The sequence below is a fragment of the Tamandua tetradactyla genome, chromosome 3, assembly GCF_023851605.1.
Source record: "Tamandua tetradactyla isolate mTamTet1 chromosome 3, mTamTet1.pri, whole genome shotgun sequence".
Classification (NCBI taxonomy): Eukaryota; Metazoa; Chordata; class Mammalia; order Pilosa; family Myrmecophagidae; genus Tamandua; species Tamandua tetradactyla.
In genome coordinates, this window is record NC_135329.1 from 13,700,811 (window position 1) to 13,721,512 (window position 20,702).

Consider the following 20,702-nt stretch of genomic DNA (forward strand, 5'->3'; position numbering starts at 1 on the left):
CTGCTGCACAGCCTCACCCATTATGGAGGTCTGAGGATTGGATTTAAATCTAGTTCTTCTGAATCAGGGAAAAATCTGTAAGTATTTGAGCTGTCCATTTCTGTGAGTGGATACTGCTGCCTGCACAGCGCCCCTACCCACCACCCCTCTCTCCTGCTCCATCCCTTGCCTTGGACATAATGCATATGATTTATGTTGACTTCAATTCAGAAATTGTGTATCTAAAGCCAAGTTAAAGTAGCTGATGGTGAAATGACTCCTACTGAGAGAGCTGAAAGATACCATTGCTGTCTTGTGTCTTACATTCTAATGGCCAAAGGTATCCAGTGGAAATAGAGAGACTCTCAATTTCCCTGGAAAGCAGGAGTGCTTTGAGTTTCAAAAATCAGGAAAAAAAAAAAAGACCAAAGATTAGTCTAGTTGTCGAGGACTAAAGAAAATATGTTAAATATTTATAAATAAGATTTAGAAAAGCATTTGGTTACAGAAGAAAAAACATTTGTGGTTTTTTTTTCAGGCAGTTCATGGTAAAAGTTGGGTAGCAAAAAACTGCCTGAAGAGCCAGGCTATGGGATACTAACATAGTGATCCTGCTCAGGATCCTGGGCAGCTATGTGTCTATTGGGTGAGGAGATGGTCAAAACTAGCCCCACGCTGAAATTGGCATGGGGGCTCTGTGCCTGTGATGTCCCACCTGGTACCTGGCACAACCTACCTGGGAGATGTTGCAGCCCAGAATGGTTATTGACCCAGAGCTCGGGGTTCTGACCACTGCTTGCTGTGTGATCCTACTTTAGGACATAATCTTTCTAAGGCTCAAATTCCCCATCTGTAAAATAGGGATGGTACTAAAACTCAGAGTTGTCATGAAGACTCTTAGAAGAAACCCTTGTAAAAGTGCTTTCCACTTAGAAAATGCTAAAACCTGTTCACCATCATCACTTTTGTCATCCTGATCATTACTATGACAAACAAGACAGCCCTGAGCAACTGTGTTGCTGTCACTGTAACTTTCAATGATGAGGGGCACAAGAAATTGAGCAAGGTCAAATTCTCAAGGTCACAGTCCCTATATAGGGACTTGAATGATGGTAAATGAGGCAGGGGAAATAGAAAAGCAGTTATAGTGATTTTATGGGTTCACTCTAATTTAAATATGAAAGTTATCATCAAGAAGTCAGGTTTTGCGAGTGATTTTTGTGGGGCCTCCGAGAACTATGCATGTTTCATTTCAACTTGGAAGTTACATTCAACCTAGTCTTTTCTGATCAATAACCTCCCTGCGCAGATTTGTCCTGATGACAGGTTCGCACTGATGACAGGCTAGCCTCCATTTGGTCCATGTTAAAAGCTGAAAATCTCTCTCCTCCAGACAACCTACGGTGAATTACATTTCCATATTTTGACTTCTTTCTTCTTTTAACACTAACTGGTTAAATCAGAAATAGCTCTAAAATGCTTCAGTTTTATTATCTGACTCTCTTCTACAATATTTCATAGATCATGTGGTTTATTCTATGGGTGGAAACATTTGTCATACAAATGTATAATAAAGTCAAATACGCTTTGTTCTCTAAGTACTGTGTGGGCCCTAGACAGGTAGATGTTAACTGTCTGATTGATGGCTGAAAAAAACAAATGCAACAATTTTTTAATGGAAAAAAATAAAAGAATAAAGGAACTGAGCATAACCCTGAAATTTGAAATTCTGTTTGTAAGTAGCCTAGAGCAGATCTTCAAAAAGCCTACTTGGAAACACTAAGGCATATTGAAAGTGCTTGGTTCTCAGTAACCAAATAGACATGAGAAATTGTCGGTATTTCCTGCTTGGCCAAGGATGCTGACACTTTCTTAGGAACCACTTCTGAAATATTCTGGTCAGGTTCCTCAGGTCTCAGGGCTTGGAGCTCACCAACCTCAGATCATGGGGACGTTGGCACATTCTTAATATTTGCCATCAACCTTTAATGAGGTTCTGTAGATTCATTGGGGGGGGTGTGTGTGTATTTCTGTTAATTTATCAGCTTCAGTCCTATGGGAAGGATAACAGGGGCAGGTCAGCTTCTTTTACCTTAATCCTAACAACTAGGCATGAGACAAAACTGATCAAGAACCCCGAAATCAAAGCATTCTCTTTAACTGAAACTCTCATAGGAGTTAGGTCAGGAAATAGATTTTAAACACCTACTATACACAGCACTATTTTAAGTGAGGTGGGGATTTATAAATGGGTATATGCCCTCCTTGTCCTCAGGGATCTTATAGTATAGGGGGAAGACAAGAATTCAGCAAGAGGCAAGGGCTAGGCGAGAGGTGCCAAACAGCCGAAGGAGCGATGAAAAAATGAATGCTGATGAAATAATGAATGCTAGGATTTTAGATTGTGAATAAAGGCGAAGCATTTGCATATGTCCGGTCGTCAGTTAACTCTCCTTCAAGTTGACCCCAGGAGGCCTGAGTTTGTGTCCATTTGCCCTTTTGGAGCCTCTGCAAAGGGATCCTCTAGGCCAAGAGAACTGAGCACCTTTACTCTGCACTCTGTGGCTCACTGGACTCCTGTTGTTCCCAAAACTGTTCTAGAAACACTGAAGCCAAATCTGATCTGAAAAGTTTGTTCCTCTTTCCAACAACTATAAACACTGCTTAATTTTTCCTTAATCAAGTGTCTACCTTTTCTTCATTTCAAACATGCTTTTTGTTGGTTTGTGGCATGTGTTACAACACTTCAATCACTCCCAGAACCAGAGAACTTTAGACTTGCGAAGTATACTTAGAATTGGGAATTTCTGATTCTGTGCTGACTGAGGCTTTCCTGCTTGTCTCAGGATTAGTCCTTGGCCAACCACCCTTACTTTACCTCTCTTGGGTGTCCTTTGTGCTTGCATTTCTGACCCACAGAAAGAAGTCCAAACCCTTTAACTTGGCCCCACTGGGTCTTTATATCTCCCTGGACTCAGATCCTGTCACTCACTCCATGACCCACCCCCCACCCCACAGAGGTAGTCCCTGCTGATGGAGAACACCTTTCTTCTCCAGGCCACCAAGCATTTGCACATGTCACACCCCCTGCCTTTCCTTCAGTTCTCTACTTAGAAAGCACCTACTCAACCTGCAAGGCCCTTCAAGGGTCACCTTCTCTGAGAGGCCTTTTCTAATTTCCTCAAAGTTAGTCTTATTCTTCGTTCTTACATCCATTACATTGTGAATAACATTTTCTAAACTTTAGTACATTATTATGCCTACATTCTCACCAAAGGCAGGAACCTTAATTTATTCATTCGGCATTCATTCATTCATCCATTCTCCCCACATTTAACCCAGTCCTGGCACATAGTAGGCACACATGAAGGACTCATGACTTGAACTGAAAGGGAATTTAGGTTTATGTGAAATAATCTACCAATTGCTATAATGGATCAAAATATGAAAATTTTAAAAATGTAGTCAATAATTGTCTGTCCTACTACAATCATGCACAGGTGGAAAGGTCATCTTTCTAGCTGATACATATCAAGCAACCACTATACCTTTAAGTGTTCTGACAGGTCTGATCTGAAGATGAGGAGAGTTCCTGAAAAGTTAGCTGGGCTTTAGCTTAACCGCCTAAAATAGTATAGAAAATCCTGGACTGAACTTCAACAGACTTTTTAGCCTTGGGAGCCTCCATCTGTAGATGGTTTTAGAGATTCAGAATTACATCCAAGGTTGTTGCTTAGGGATTCAGAGAGCTAAGCCAAGCATCTTGGGGTCTTAGATACTGCCTAGGGGTAGTGGAATAGGCGAGAGAAGTAGCTCCAAACTTCTGCCCACCAGAGGAGCGCTGGCTGAATGCTGCATTGCTGACAAATAACAGAGACCTCCAGAATTATGACGCAATTTAAATATGATCAGCTTTCTAATCTTCGTTGTCTCTACACATTCTTTATATTTGCCATCAGCTGTTAATGAGGTTCTACATCTTCATTTTGGAGGGTATATTTCTGTTAGTTTATCACCTTCGGTCCCATGAGAAATATATTTCAGCAAGCCATGAATAAATTATTGTTAAGCATATTTATTTAGCACGATTTAATTATTGCAACATACAGTAAATGCAAATGAATAAATCATAAACAAAAGGTAATGAGGGTGGAGCTGAGAATGTGTATGTATGTGTCCATGTGTGTATGCATGTGTGCATGTGTGCATATGTGTATGCATGTGTGTATGTGTGCGTGTGTGTGTATGGGCTGACCTGGTCTGAAATTCCTGGTTTGTGATTTCCAATACAGTAGCAACAGCCCCATGTGCCTATTAAGCATTGGAAAAGTGGCTAATCCACAATGAGATGTGTTATAAGTGTACAAATATGCACCAGAATGTGAAGACATAGTTTTTTAAAAAAGATAAAAATGTATCTCATTATTTGGAAAACATGTTGGCACTTTCTTAAAATATTAAACATAGAGTTACAATGCAATTCCATTCTTAAGCATTTACCTAAGAGACATGAAAACATGTCTACACAGAGATTTATACATGAATGTTTATAGCAGCATTATTAATAATAGCCAAAGAATGGAAACAACTCAAATACCCTTTAACTGGGGGATGGATTAACAGTGTGACATATCCATACAATGGAATATTATTCAGCCAATAAAAGGAATGGATCACTGATATATGCTACAACATATTAAATGAAAGAAGCAGATACAAAAGACCACATACTATATGATTCCCTTTATAGGAAATGTCCAGAGAAGGTGAAACTATAGGAATAGAAGGTAGATTTGTGGTTGCCTGTGGTGGAGACTGGACACTGAGAATGATTACAATTGGGCCAGAGGTTTCCTTTCTGGGTGAGGAACTGTTTGAAGATTAGAGTATGGTGGTGGTTGCACAACTGTGCATGTTTACTAAAAATCATTGACTTGTATAACTCAAATGAGAGCATTTTATGGTATGTAAATTATACCTCAATATCTCCTTAATAATTGTTTACATTGATTACATGTTGAAGTGGTAATATTTTGGATATATTGGGTTAAATAAAATATATTACCAAAATTAACCTCATGTTTATTTCTATTTAGCTACTAGAAAATTTTAAATTACATTCTATGACTTGCATTATATTCCTATCAGGCAGCACAGCTTTGGCAGGGCCCATGATACAAACCTAAACAATTCCCGTTCTCGCCATTCAATTTCAAAGCATCTACTTCCCCTCTTCCTTGCTCACACTCAGTTCCAAGTGGGAACTGAGTGCCTGCATCCTCCAAAAACTCTAGCAAGTGGGAAAGTCCTCACCCTGCAGCTCCAGAGGCCACTGACTATGAAATAGGACCCGGGGACAGGGAGGGCAGCGCGGGGCAGGGTGTGGAGGAAGGTGCTGGCCCGTTGCCAGCTGCGGCACACGAACCTAAGGGAAAGCTAAGTTCAGTGTCAGAGGAGAATTTAGCATTCGAGTCTGAAGATGGATCATGCTCATGGTACCTCCAGTTGTCCACACACCCTTTAGCTTTCAATAGCTATGTTTCATGCCAAAACGATACAAGAATATATTCCACTGAAACTGTCTAGGAGTGTCTAAGCTTAAATGCTACTCATGTATTGAGACAAAAGGGAACTCTTTTTTTAGAAATACTACCATTGAGTATGTTTAACAGGTGAATGTCATGGCCTGAGGGCGAGAAGTAAGGTTACCATCGCTTTCTCTCCCTCATCTGGGCCAGTGCTTCACAGCCCATGCTTCCCATTAAAATTGTTTGGAGAAAAATTACCTGGAGAAGCTATATGTGGATGCCTGGGCCCCATCCCCAGAGATTCTGATGTAACAAATCTAATCCAGGGTGGGATGTAGGCAATGGTATTTTTTGAGTGATTCTCAAAGAAATTCTAATGCGATCAAGGGCGAGAATCACCAATCCAGGACTCCCTCAGCAAGTACTTACGTAATGAAATTTGGATTGATAGAAAGGGGAGTGCACTGGTTTGACTCTATTATGTACCCCAGAAAAGACTATGCTCCTTTAATCCATTCTTATGGGGGCAGACCTATTGTTGGGTGGGGGCTTTTGATTTGGTTGTTTCCATGGAGGTATGACCCAGCCCATTCAAAGGGAGTCTTGATCCCTATACTGGCATCCTTTTTGAGAGATGAAAAGGCAAAGACATTTTGGAGACAGTCACTGGAACCAGAACCAGGAGAGAAGGGCTGCACATGTCACCATGTGCCTTCCCATGTGACACAGGAACACTGGATGCCAGTGGCATTTCCTCAGAGAAGGCATCTTACTCTTGATGTCTTCATTTGGACATTTTCATGGCCTTAGAACTATAAGCCTAATAAATCCCCATTAAAAAGGCCAACCATTTCTGGTATATTGCATTCTGCCAGCTTTGGCAAACCAAAACAGAGAGGAGGAAGAGATGGACAAGGAGGAACCACAGAATCCCACAAGCCAAGGGAACTTTACAATTGTCCCCCCAACCAGGGTTGGAATCTCCTTCAGCTCTCCCTGGCATTCGTTTGGTTTCTGCTGGATTCACTCACGGGTGAATGCTGCCTGGGGCTTATGAGGAAGCTCCTGTGTCAAAAGAGCTTTAACTGTTACATGTCTTTCTCAGCCCAAGCCGAAATCTGCTCTCTCTAATGTCCACTCAAGTCTTGCCACTTGGATAAAACTGAATAGGTCTATCCTCTCCCCTGACAATGGTCTTTCTTTTATTTGAAAAGAATGATCAGAATCTCCAAGTTCTGTCTTTTCTGCACTCCACATCCCCAGTTCCTTGATCTGTTCATCACATGGTCCTACATGTGATGGTTGCACATGCCTGCAACCATCTCTCAGCACTATTTGTCAATTTCCCCTTTAAAATGCGGAGCCCCCAAATGCTCATCTTCCAGATCGTGCCTGTCCAGGACTGAGTGCAGCAGGACAAGTACCACATTGCATTGGCTCAATAGCAGAACAATCGGAAAGAGGAAAGCGAAGAAGAAGAGAAAAGGGGACATCAGATTCCTAAGTCTCCCATCCATAAAGTTTTGCCGTTTGAGTATGACACTTCACAGAATACTCACCCAGGTGAAGGCAGTCCCAATTTACTCACATGCAGGGATTGTCAACAGAGAAAGGGATTCTCATTGTTACAACTTATCTCTTAACTATTAGCCATCCATCAAGGGCTCCAGTGACCAAAGGATGGGAACTATACCAAAATGACAGTACTAGGCAAGGGGCTTAGTGGATCGGAAGGGCTGGGTCATCCTGGATTGGGTACATTCTACCTGAGGAAATGACTTGATCCCCAAAGATAAGCTGAAATCAAATGCAAATCCCATTCCCAGCCTGGAGAGGCCATTTGAACTCCAGGGCGTGAGTTTAAGCCAGACCTTATATTGCTTTGCTCACCAAAATACGGTAGCTCAGTGAGCAGTGGCCCTGTTTGCAACTTTCTTCTGGTACAGTGCCCTGGATGTGCTAGGCATCGAATAAATATCTGTAGAATGTATTTGCTTCTCAGCCAGATTAATTATCTACATCTGGCTCCATAGACTATTCACTTCAAATTCAACTTACCTGTATTTGAATACTCATTTTGTACCAACTACTTGGGTAGGGTGCCTTTATAAGTGGTTTATTTTATAAAAGTTTCCAATTAGCTGCAATGGGGTAACTTAGGTACAGAATGGAAAGGTCATCTAGTGACATTCAGAAAGGAATGCTGGACTCTAGGGGGAGTGAAGCTTGATGGAGGATTTGGGGGAGGATTCAGTACAGTAACAGAAAAACTCAGGAACATCCAGCCTTCCTGCCTGATCTTGAGGATTTTAACACAAAAAGGACTATTTTCGAAGTATAAACGATGCTCTTCCATAGTGTCACAGCTCACATAGATCTTGCCCTCTGCCCAAAATCAGCAAAATCCTACTGACAGACCCCGTAAGAGTTGAAAAAGATGCCTGAGGGAAGAAGGGCAAGTGATGAGCTTGTGACAAACAAACCTAAAGCCTCTTTCTGCTGTGAGGAGGCAGAGAGGAGGCATGGCCCAAGCCATTGTCTGCACCTGGTCATGGCACCCTGCTCTGATGTCCTCATCAGCACATCTCCTAGGAGGCTCAGCTCCCACCCCGATAATTCTCTCCACCCTGTGAACAAACTCTTTCACATTGGGCTCTCCAAGGCCAATCTCAGGAGTGGCAGGCACTTTTCTATAAAAGCCAAACAAAATTGATTCAGCAGAGGAGCATAAGTCAGATGCTGTCCAATGGGTGCTCCAACAAAATGAGGGAGCATACAGCAACTAGCCGTGTGCCTGGCAGAAAGGTTCTCACCATCACTTCCCGTCACTAGCAAAAGGGGACAGGCTGCTGCTCCACTGAGCTAGTCTCATGGAAGATTCCCCTTCACTGCTGTGAGAAGATGCTTCACACTGGTAGGCTGGCCTATTCCACCATCTGCTTCTCTTTTGCCTCTTTTACCCTCTTAAAATCAAAGAAACAGTTGAAAATAAGAATTCAAAAAAATCACTGATATTTGCAGAGTCTGGGAATGGCAGAGCACTGAGGGCTTGATACTGTCACCAAGCAAGGAATTGGAGACCCTGAGAGGGGCGAGGGCATCTTTGGTTCTTGCTCTGAGTCAGAGACAGGCTGCGCCATCCTAGTCATCCTTGGGTTGTTGCTTTGTATTTTTGGTGTGTTTATGCTGCTATCTCATGAGTTTTCCAGGGTTTTATCTGAAAGGACCCCTGTGCCTTCTTGCTTTATTACAGAGAGACCAGGGGAGGGATCCAATGGGCTGAGGGCAGAATGATGGAAAACTCAGTATTCTGACTCTCTGCCTCTAAGGATTTGACCATGCACATACTGAGTTCTTCCAAGGAAAATGACCGATTGTGTGCTGTGGGTATAGTGATGCAGACTAACAGCATCACAATCTATCAGTCAAGACAAAGAAACAAACACCCCAGCAGGTTTCCCAAGCCTCACACAGGGGCTGTGATGGAGAAAGCGGTGTCGGCAGCAGCCGTGCTGGGACTCGTGGAGCCATTGTGCTGCCTCACCTCTTTCCACCTTCAGCTGAACCAGTGTTCTCCCCCTGGGGACCTTAAAAAATACTGATGACTGTGCCCCACTCCCAAGGCTGCAATTAATCGGTCCGGTTGAGGTGAGCTACTGAAATTTTTTTTTTTACATGGGCAGGCACCAGGAATCAAACCCGGGTCCTCGGGCATGGCAGGCAAGCACTCTTACCTGCTGATCCACCGTGGCCCGCCCAAGCTACTGAATTTTAAGAAGCTCTCCAATAATTCTGATATGTAGGCAAGTTTGGGAACCACTCAGATGAACAGTTGGAAAACTGTTTGTAAAAGAGATCTAGAAACTGCAGTTGATGGTAAGATCAGGGCTCCAGGTGGACCTCAGAGACCCGTAGGTGGGGATTTTGAGTTGGCTCTTGCAAGGGAGTTAGTTTAATTCTCACAGGTTTATGTAACCTTTCCACAGCATTGCTCTGCCTGAACAATACACATGGGATGACCCCTCAAAGACACTTTGCTTTTATCCCTGGGAAGGAGGGGACTACCTCTGCCTTTGGACCTACTGTTCGTGGAGCTTTCCAAAGGGGCAGGAGAGCTAACTGCTCACTGGGACCCCGGAATCGCAGGCCAGTTATAGACAGGGGTGTTTGGCAGAATTTCCTTTTGGAATAACAGAACAGCCCAATGACTTGAGGCTGTTTTCAGAAAGTAGGAAATGGTAATAATACTATGATAACAGGAACCACAACAACCACCATTACCACCTTTTTTCGGACCACCTGCTCTGGGCCAGGCATGAGGCTAGACAAGAGACCTCCGCATCACTGCATGACACCCTCTGGATGACGATGTGAATGTCTGTACTAGGCTGGCCCTGCAACGATAATTTCATATATTCTTATTTAATCCTTAAAAAATCCCTGACACAGAGGCATCATTATGCCTATTTTTGCAGATGACAACACATGCCAGAATAGACTGGAGGGGATGTAGAGTGATCTGAGCAGGTTGGCCATAGCAGGGTGCCCTGGCTCCAATGTTCATCTGGTTTCCTGGCCTAGTCTCCTTCTTGCAAGCAGAATATAGTAATAACAATACTATTATTACATCTTCAAGACCTAGGAATAGAGGTAGCTTCATAGATCTTACAAGCAATGAAAGTACAAGCAATGAAAGAAAAAAAAATAGACAAATGAGAACTCTTTAAGATCCTTTTCCTTTTTGGTATATAGATGTTATATTTCACAGTAAAAAAATATTTTAAAATCCTAGTTTCCAGAGTATTCAAAGGAATATTGATTATAATAGTAAAAAATTTACAAACAGCCTAAAAAGGAGAGTGGTTAAATAAAGCAATTCATGCATACAATGGGAATAGGAGATAAGTTGAAGGAGAATGAATAACTTCTTGAAAAGATGTTGGTTATATATTTCCATGTGAGTCCTGAAACAGAATTACAGTATGAGCTATAAACTATGTGTGTAAATACATGAATAGAAAAAAGAGTGGAAGAGAATGCATCAAAATGTTAAATGTGGTCATCTTTAAGTCATAAAGTTGTGAGTCATTTTTCTGCTTGTGGTGGTTTGAAGCTGTGTGTACCCCAGAAAAGCATGCTCTTAAATTTAATTGGTTCCTGTGGGGTGGACCCATTATAAGTAGGACCTTTGACCTGGATTCTTTAAAGTGTGACCCATTCATTTAGAATGGTGTTCTTTACAAGAATATGGAATTGACAAAAAGGGAGAAAGCCACAGGAAGCAAGAAGCTGAAATGTAACCCAGAAGAGACAGAGGAGACCAAGAAACACCATCATGTGCCCTGCAGTGTGCAGGGGAGCCAAGGATCACCAGCAGCCAGTCTTCTGGAAGAAAGCACTACCTTGAGAATGACTTGATCTGGACATTTTCCTGGTCTCAAATCTGCAAGGTAATAAATCCCATTGTGTAAGCAAACCCATTTCATGGTATGTACTAGAGCAGACTAAAAAATTATGATACTAATTAGTTACATTTTTTTCAATTTTTCTACAATGTATATGTTACTTGTATCAAAATAGATTATAAAAGTGATAAAAAAATGATTCCAGGAACTCTGGGTGAGGCTTTATGTAATAACAAGCTCGTAGTATAGTGGGGAGAGGGTCTTTAGGAAAAGCTACCTGTTGTGTGTGACTGAGGCAACAGAGACCAGATAACACAATATGGCTGTCTTACTTGCTGTGGCAGTTTGAGAGGATGTGTACCATAGAAAAACCATAGTTTAATCCTGCGCCATTTTGTTTCTTTTAATCCCTATTCAATGCTATGGGTTGGAAACCAGATTAGATTATCTCTACAGAGATGTGATACACCCAATCATGGGTATTAACCTTTGATTAGATGGAGATGTGATGGCCCCCATTCCCGGTGGGTCTTGATTAATTTCCTGGGATCCTTTAAAAGAGGAAGCACTTTGGAAAAATCTTCAGAGCCACAACAAAGCCACGAAAACCACAGAGCCCACCAGCCAGCGACTTTTGGAGACAAAGAAGGAAAATGCCCTCCAGGCAGCTACATGAAACAGGAAGCCTGGAGAGGAAGCCAGCAGATGTCACCATGTCCACTACGTGCCTTTCCAGTTGAGAGAGAAACCCTGAATTTCATCAGCCTTTCTTGAGTGAAGGTCACCTCTTATTGGTGTCTTAATTTGGACATTTTTATAGACTTGCTTTAATTGGGACATTTTCACAGCCTTAGAACTGTAAACTTGTAAATTAATAAATTCCCTCTTTTAAATGCTGTTCTATTTCTGCTATACCACATTCCAGCAGTTAGCAAACTAGAACACTCATGTTCTGTATTCTCACAATACTAGGAACTCAATAGATGCTCAACACATCCTTGCTGATGGATTGATGACCTATGGCTTATTACACATGAGATCACATGACCAGAGTCCAGAAATACTGGCCTTGCCAAGAGCCAACAATAAGAACCTGCTAGTGTTGTCCATCTCGGTGCAGCTGCTTATAAAAGGGCAGGGGTCATATCCTGCATCCTCTGCCATGTCCCCAGGATCTGTCCCAAGGCAGGTACACAATAGGTGCTCAGGTATCTCCCTCATCGGCACAGCTTTCATCTGCCCTCTTCTTCTAGCAGGAGGGACATTTGAAAGGTTCTTACTTGCCAAGATTTCTTTAGACTGACATTTTGCAACCACACGATATCATTAACTGACTGCTACACTTGAAAAAAATTTGAAAATGTGGCATGCTTTTTCCTTTTGGGATGCTATTGTACAGACTCACTAAAACTGTTCCACAGGTGAACCTAGCCAGCTTTCTGCTTTCAGAGCAAGGTGGAAAAGATGAAGCAATTACCTGGAGAGTTTGGGTAAAATGTCAGCCTTCTTCAGAATCCCCCTTTCTAGTCTAAATCCCATTCCATTTCCAGGAAAGCATTTTCCTGAATCATTTTGCTACATTTTCTCAATTCCTGGTTTGGTTTCAAAGAGAAGGCTCAACCTATTAGCATTAAATACTAGGCTCAGGGATATGTGCACTTTGTATCATCTCTTGGAGGAATATTTTACCATGAAAAATGGGCCTTAATAACAGAATGTTGAGAAAGATGATGCGGAGATAATTTACCAACGTATATATTGTGACATATTAAATTGCAGACAGTTTGGGAGAGACACTGAGTCTTAAATGAAACATCCAATATCTGCACCAGCACACAGCCAAAGAAACCACAAAAAGAACAAAACCATGGAAACATCCATATGTTTCCGGGAACAACAGGGCCAAAACCAAGTTCCCCTGCAGCCCTTCTCCGAAATGGCTCTGCAGTGGGTTTATGCCTAGCTGCGAAGCACTGAACTGAAAAAGTGGTTAATTAATGAAAAACTTAAAATTCAGCAATGAAATTACCTTTCCCAGTGACTGACAAAGGCCGTATAAATAATTCAGTCTCTCCCCACAGTTGATTGAACAAAGTGCCTTTTCTTTTTTGTCAAGAGCATAGAAACATTCTCCCCCACTGCCCCGTTTTCTAGCTGTTTTCCACACCTGTTGCCACCTAAGTCTAGCCAGGAAAATGAGAAGGGGAAAGGAAATCTAATTGGAGACTGGTATCAGTCAGTAACTCCTGATGTGTTGTGTGCTTTTCATGGGGGTGGCCCCAGGGTGCAGGATGGGCTTTCCAAATCGAGGGTTCCTTGGAGGTTGGACCCTGGGAGCCACAGCCATTCTGGAAGAGACGAACCTGGCTGTAAAACTGTCTGCCTTGCTTCCCCTGCCTGATAGGCTCACTGATCCACCACCTGTGAAGTGAAGGAAGGAAGAAAAAACGGTGGGCTGGGCAGTCAGTTAGCAGAGATGGTAAAGAGGGGGAGAGAGTGCAGCCGGATTCGAGGGCAGCTCTTCTTCCCTTCTGGGTCTTATTTTCTCATCTGTAGAAGTGGCATGGGTGGCCAGCGCTTTCTCAGTGGCCTGAGAAGAAGAGCACTTGCTTGGCCACTGCATGGCCCTGGCTAAGGACACCTAGTCAAACACTTACGGGGGCCACAGGAGGGACCCACAGAGCACTCCAAAGAAATGCCAGAATGCTCCACTTCTTGCCAGTACCCCTCTTTCTGCCCAAGGAAGATGGCCGGAGACTGGGCACCCAGAGGGCTTCCAGTGGCAAATTCTTTGGACAATTTGCTATTAATTTGCACCTGTATGTGACTTACACTTGAGTTCGTCTACTGCGGGAAGTTTCTCCTTCTCTCTCAATGAGTGTTGCAGATTTCCTCTCACTCAGTCTTAGAGCATGGGCTTGGGTATAAATAACCTGGCTTTCTGTAACTCAGCAGCAGCAGCACGGGCAATGGTTAACAGCTAAGGGCCTTCACTGGTGCCAGGCGTTAGAACAATAGACCCAGAACACGTCTTTCGTGTGTTAAGCGGTTACCCCATCTTTATCACTTAATATCTGTGTTAATCTTGGGTGGATTGCAGCCTCACGTACTGAGCCTCGGTCTTCTGACCGATAAAATGGGGTGGGTATGGAAATATGCCTCATAGAGATGAGGAATTATAGCACACCTAGCATAGGAGGGCACTCATAGTACATGCTCAATAAATGGGATTTTCTTTCTCTTTCTTACCCAAATGAAAGTTCCAGAGACAAGCTCTCTTTTTACAGAGGAGGGCATGGAGACAACAAAAAAGCTGATGAGGTTCCCTGGCCAGTGCTCAAACATTCAAGGGAACAGGACAGGACTCCTGGGGACAGGGATGAATCAATCACCTATCATAACCCAGCAGTGGTGACTGAGTCCTTCCCCTGTCCCTGCACTAGAGGTTTAGGGGAATACTCTACTAGGATAAGAAATGGTCCCAGCCCTGAAGGAACCTTCTATCTTACTGGGTTGTCACATAATACCAGTTGAAACAATTAGCAAATCTCCTTAACAGCACAGCCTCTGGGTAAGGAGTTTATCCTTTATCCCTAAGGGAGGCTTTATTTATTTCTCATTAGACTCCTTGGGGCATGCTAAGAGCTGCACAATTAAACTCCTTATATCAAAGAAACAACTATTAAAACCTAGGATTCTAGCAGATTTCTAAAAAGAAGGAAAATCTAAAACAGCGCAGAAGGACACATTCTCGAGAACCTACAGAGACGCGAGACCTGGAGGAGGACATTTAAGAAAAAGCATTGAGATGTGCATATGTAGTTGCCTGTGCATGGGAAATTGGCTTATTTTGGGGAAGGGCGTCTTCTCAGAGGGAGCTTGGTGTGCTTGCCCAGGCAGGACATTTTACATTCTGGGAGTGTTGTGTGCCAAGGCGGGGAGAACATCTGAACGCAAAGTGTGTGTAGACCCTTTGGGCTTGAAAGGATTGTGAGGCTCACCCAGTCCAAACCTTGGGGTCATGAACCAACATGGAGACAGCCTCCGTGGGAGCAAGCTCTGCGGCGAGCCCTGGGAGAAACCTCTCTTAGAACACGGTAAACTTTTAAACTCTACGGGAAGGATCTACTGAGCGCTGCCAAGCATAGCTCATCTCTATGGGGACTTTTCTCCCTCTCAACTGTAAAGCTGGTGGGTCAGGAGTGGTTTTGATGAGAATGCAGTTCCCCGACATGGGGCCCCTGTGTGCAGAGAGCAGGTGGGGAACATTTTATCCAGTGATGGGGAATAACAAAGAAAAGCTTTTATTTACGTGTTTCTGAGAGAGGAATATAAAATTGTTGTCTCATCAGCCTTTTAAACCAGAAGCAGGAAATATAAAATCTCTTCAAATAATTATAAATAAAATAATCAAATCTGTTCTTTATTATAGATTTATTATTCTTCATTATGGATATTAAGACTCAGGGAGAGAGGAAGTGGGAAAAGGAGGGAAGAAGACAGTTGAAGAGAGAAAAATAAAGGAGAACAAAGAAAGTGGGCCTTGCCTTCAGTGCACAGACCGAATGAGGGGGGAACCTCCTCACATGCTTCGCTTCTTCCCACAAGGGTGAATGATTAAAGTGAGTCACGAACTATAGCTCTGCAGAGGGACCCAGGGGGAGATGTTAAGTAAGACCACACACAGATGCCCAGAGACTCACAGAGACTGGCTCAGCCATGCACACAGTGGCTAATTAACAAAACGATCCAGGAAACCAGAGAAAATCCAGCTGTGGAATGGGCACACCTGACCAGACTGAGAGATACAAAGATTGAGAAGCAGTGTTAGGAAAATGATCCCACCCTCACTTTCACCAGTGAGAACTCCTCCTAACTTTGTAGGCTGCAAAGTGGGCCGAGTCAGTCACCTTTTAAAGAAAAACAGGCCTGTGTTCGGAATGACATTTCCAAACTGTGATACATTAAATATCTCTGCTGCCCTCACTTTAAGGCATTTTGGGTTTGGTCAGCCCTGAGTCTATGTGGGGATTTCTTTTCTTGGAAGCTGCCCAGTCAGGCAGATTTGATGAGAGGTCTCGAGATTCTAGGCCAGTCAGAGAGACAGTTGGTCACATTCAGATGGAAACATTCAAGTCTCAGGATGGAGCCCAAACTCCTCCGCATGGTACTTGGAGCTTAGAGGAGCTGGGGGCTCCCTCCCGGAGGACCCTCACCCCCACTCACATGTCCCTGAGCATGCCTTCGGTGCCACTGGGCCTTTGCACGTGAACTGTGTGCCTGGCATCACCCTCCCTGCCTTGTCTGCCAGACAAATCCATACCCTGGACTGCCTGTCCCTAGAATATCCTAGGGGAACCTAGAATATCCCTTCTATTCTCACTCTTTAGCACTTACCATGCATTTTATGAACTCATGTTTACTAGTCTATGAAACCCTCCTAACTGCAAGTGTCTTGAGGGCAAGAACCTTGTCTATCTTTATCCTCCACTCCTATCCCAGTGTCTATGAAAACATGGGAGCTGAAGGTAGGAATGAAAACTTCTCTCATGTATTTTCTCCCAAGGGACGTGCCTAGGGGCGGGGCCTCTTCTTCTAACTTCCCACAGATCTCAGTGGTTCCCTTCGCCACAGCACCAAGCATGCAGGAGTGCAGGTCATTATGCGTCCCTGAAGAATCAGGCGCCCAACACGGCCCTGCCTTCCTCGGGCCCTGGCTTCTGAGCTCATTGCCCTGCTTGCCCGTATTTCCAAAGAGGTTATCACTGCAGGGGACCAATCTCCAGGTGAGCTTCAGGGAAGATGGGCTTGCTCCCTAGCTTCCTCCTGTCCTGAGAAGCTCCCTGTTTCCTCTCCCTGTGGAGCTTTCTGAAGACAGGGCTGTGCCTGGTTTCTGCAGCACCCCTCAGGGCTGTGCCTGGTTTCTGCAGCACCCCTCACAGCACCCAGCTGCATAGGGAACACCTGGTGGCTGCTCAGCCGGGCTCAATGCAACTTCACAGTGCAGTTGAGTTATATGTTAGTTTAGCCACTCACTCAACAACTATTTACTCAATGTCTACTGCATGCCAGCCACTGATCTAGAAGAGAAGCCCACAAATGATGGCCCAAAGGCCAAGTCCAGCCTGCTGTCTATTTTTGAATGGCCCACATATAAGGATGCTTTTTTGACATTCTTAAATGATTGAAAAACAACACAAGAAGAAGAATATTTCATGACACATAAAGATTATATAAAATTTAAGTTTCAGTGTCCCTGAGTAAAATTTTATTAGAACGCTGCCACACCCATTTGTTTTCGTATGGTTTAAGGTTGCTTTCGAGCTTTAATAACAGAATTGAATAGTTGTGACAGAGACTGTAGGGCCTTCAAAGCCTAAATGCCATGACAAATAAAAAAGAGAGTAAGGAGGATATATTTGATGGGGGCAGGTGGGTGGGAAGGAAAATCCTCACTTAGGAGTTGGCATTTGAAAAGAGATCCAAAGGAAGGGAGGGAGACATAGAAGTAAGGAAAGAATTTCAGGCAGTGGGGAATGAGCAAGTACAAAGGCCCTGTGGTGGCTTGGAGCTATGCAGCCCCAGAAAACCATGTTCTTAAACAGAATCCATTCCTGTGGGTATGAACCCATTGTAAATAGGACCATTTGATGATGTTATTTCAGTTAAGGTCTGGCCCAACTGCATCACAATGGATCTTAATCCTTTTACTGGAGACCTTACAGAGAAGATCACAGAGAGAGAAAGTCAGAGGGAATACCCAGAACTTGAAAGTCAATGGAGCCAAGAAGAGAAGGGGAGAACCCAGATGAGGCCGCCATGTGCATTGCCATAGACAGAAAAGCCAAGGACAAGGACTGCAGGCAACCCAGCTGCAGAACCTCACAGCCTTCTGGAGAAAGCATCACCTTAATGATGTCTTGACTTGGGGTGTCTCCTTGCCTCAAAACCGTGAGCCAATATCTTCCCATTGTGTAAGCCAACCCAATGCATGGTGTTTATTTTAGCAATCAGGAAATTAAAGCATTTCCCCAGTGGAAATGCCCTTAACCAAAACTTTCCATTATAAAACATGACAAAAAAGGGCACGGACACAAGCAAGCTCCACTGTTAAGATTCTTGTACAGAGAGGGAGAGCAGTACAAGGGTTAGAACATGGCTGTGGGGCCAGAAGACCTGTGTTGGATCCCACCTGTGCGGGATTTGTTCTTGGCTTCCTCTCCTATAAAGCATGGCCACCATAAAAGTATGAAGGCTTGTCTGATCAGGGCCATACACAGGTGGGCTGTGGTTCACTATGATGGCCCTCTACCTGCCTGCACTGGTGTTCTTTGATTTTGGTTTTAAGCCCCTCTCGGCTAGCTACCATTCATCTTGAATTTTCTGGGACGGTCTTAATTTCAAATGCCTGGTCCCACTGGCCCTATAAACCACTGAAATATCCCAGGGTGGATCATATTTCAGTTTCCAAACTCTATCTCCCTGACTGCTTCTCACATGGAGGTGCCCCTTTGCAGAACTTTGTTAAGGAAGATTTGGTGAGGAAAGACTGACCTCTGGGCATGGGGGTGGGAATGGGGAAAAGCTCCTCAGAATCACTTTGAAATCTGGCATCCTGCAGGTTGGAAGGAGAGCAGGCGGCACTGGATTGTTCTCCCAGCAACTGCCGAGGGGCTCGGGAGGTTCCTGGATAAGCCTGAGTTTTCTGCTCCCAAAATGGGGATGGGGCTACTGCCCCACAATCCCCTTCCCTAAAAGGATGACTCCAGGATGGAAGCGGGATTGCCACAGAGCCCTTAGATGCCTGGGAGGTGCCTGCGAGAGAAGCAGCATGCAAAAGCTAGATGTTAGCTTTATGAACGCACATCCTTCAGTGACTTCAGAGAATTCAGGCAGGCACAATCGGCGTCATTCCAGCAGCAAACGCAATTCCGTTTCCTATTGCAATTCCCTTGGAGAGCCTCTCTAAATCAAGCTTCATTTCTGATTGTGAGAACTTTTGTTTGCTGGTGAACTTCGATTCATAAAGTAGCCACTCTAGGTGAAAATGTTCACAGAAACTCAATTAAACCAAATTGATTGTGGTTGGCTTAAGAGTGAATGGGGGGAGGGAGGAGGAAATCTGTGAATGGATTTCTATAATGTAAAAATTACTCTTAAGGAAACTGCCAAAATAATAGCTCTTCTTTTTTTTTTGCTTCCTGCCAGATTCCACTGACACTGCCTTCCACAGGCTCTTATTTTATGGCAAGCCGTGAGTGTCTTAGCTGGGTTTTATCAGTGTCCATTCTCCTTAATTATCTAACCCACGGCTGAGGTGTGAGATCAAATGATAGCCTCTCCACCCCACTGCCGCACCACCCTCATTTGACCAGGTCTCTTCAAGGATCACTGTAGCTCGGTGACATTTTAATTTGCCAGAATGAGACAGAATGTAAGCAGAAAGGCTCAGGTCTGTGCATTTATCTTGCTTGGGGGAAATTAGTGCTGGCTCGAGAGCACACCCACTGTATACACCAATGAAAAAATACAATTCAATTTGTGTTGGCAGCTTTAGGAGACCAGGGCAACCATTTGTTAAGTGCAGGGTAATTCAGCGCCTGGTTTCGCAGAGCAGCAGCACTGAATCCCCAAGTTGGCAATTTTGCCAGCAGATGAGTGAGTTCCCAGGTCTCCGGAAAGTTTCTGCCTAGAAGATTACTCTTCTGGAGTGCTGTGGCCTTAGGACCACGTTGTCGGCTGAGTCTGCCTGGTGCCGGCCTCACCATCCACACACACAGAATGCAGTGGAGGGGGCTTCTCGTGGGGGCAGTGGCTGATGTTCTTGTGAAAGTCCTACCCCGCAAACTGGAGAGTGATGCACGGGAAACGTCTTTATTGAGAATACACTGTGCACCTCTTTGGATCCCCACTCACGACCTGCCTACAGGCTCCTGTCTCTCACTGCTGAGAACAGAGTCAGAAGGAACTCCAGGCCAGAGCCTCAGTGTAGAGACTGCAGTAGCCCCTTTTACTAAGAGGTGGTAGAGTCCAGGGGCTGTGGAATCAGGGACTGGGGTTCACCCGTTTGCTTTTCGAGGCTGCTGAAATAGAAGTAAATTTCAGAGACAATGAAATGAATAAAGCAGAGAAACATGATGCATCTAAAAGTAAGGATTGTCTGTATATCCCCCACATGATCACAGTACACTAAGAAATGGTCCAGCTTACAAGGATGCTTTGCCTCAAACTCATCTGCCCTTGAAGCTATCAGTCACTAGGGGCCAAACCCTTCTTTTCTGCTTCTTCTAAACCCATGCCTGCTGGACCCAATTCAAGTGCTGCTGCTCCTCTATCTCCTCCCTCAGTTTGCTTCCTTCCTATCACTCAGCTCACCCCTCCAAAGGCAGGCTACCTTGGCAGCTCCCCCTCTCAAAAGCAGACTCAACTGAGGAGGGCAGGGGCCACGCCTCCTCAGCAGGGGCCCAGGAAATGGTCTCCACCCTCAGGTGAAGGCACTGCTGATTGCAGATGGCTTTTACAGCCCCACCTAGCAGGTCCTTACAAACATTTCCTAATTGCTTGTCAGTTTGTGTCTCATTTCTTGGGAGCCCAAGGCTTTAGCCATATTCTTGCTTGAAATAGCATAGAGGTTTATAAGACACTGGTGGGTTTGAGTTCAAGTCTTGGGCCCACCCCTATTCTCTTTGCCTCCTTTTCTTTCTCTGAATTTGTTTCCTCATTTTGAAAATGCAGTGAAGTGCCCCAGTTCAACAGATGATGTCTACACAGTCCTCAGATGCCCTATGCT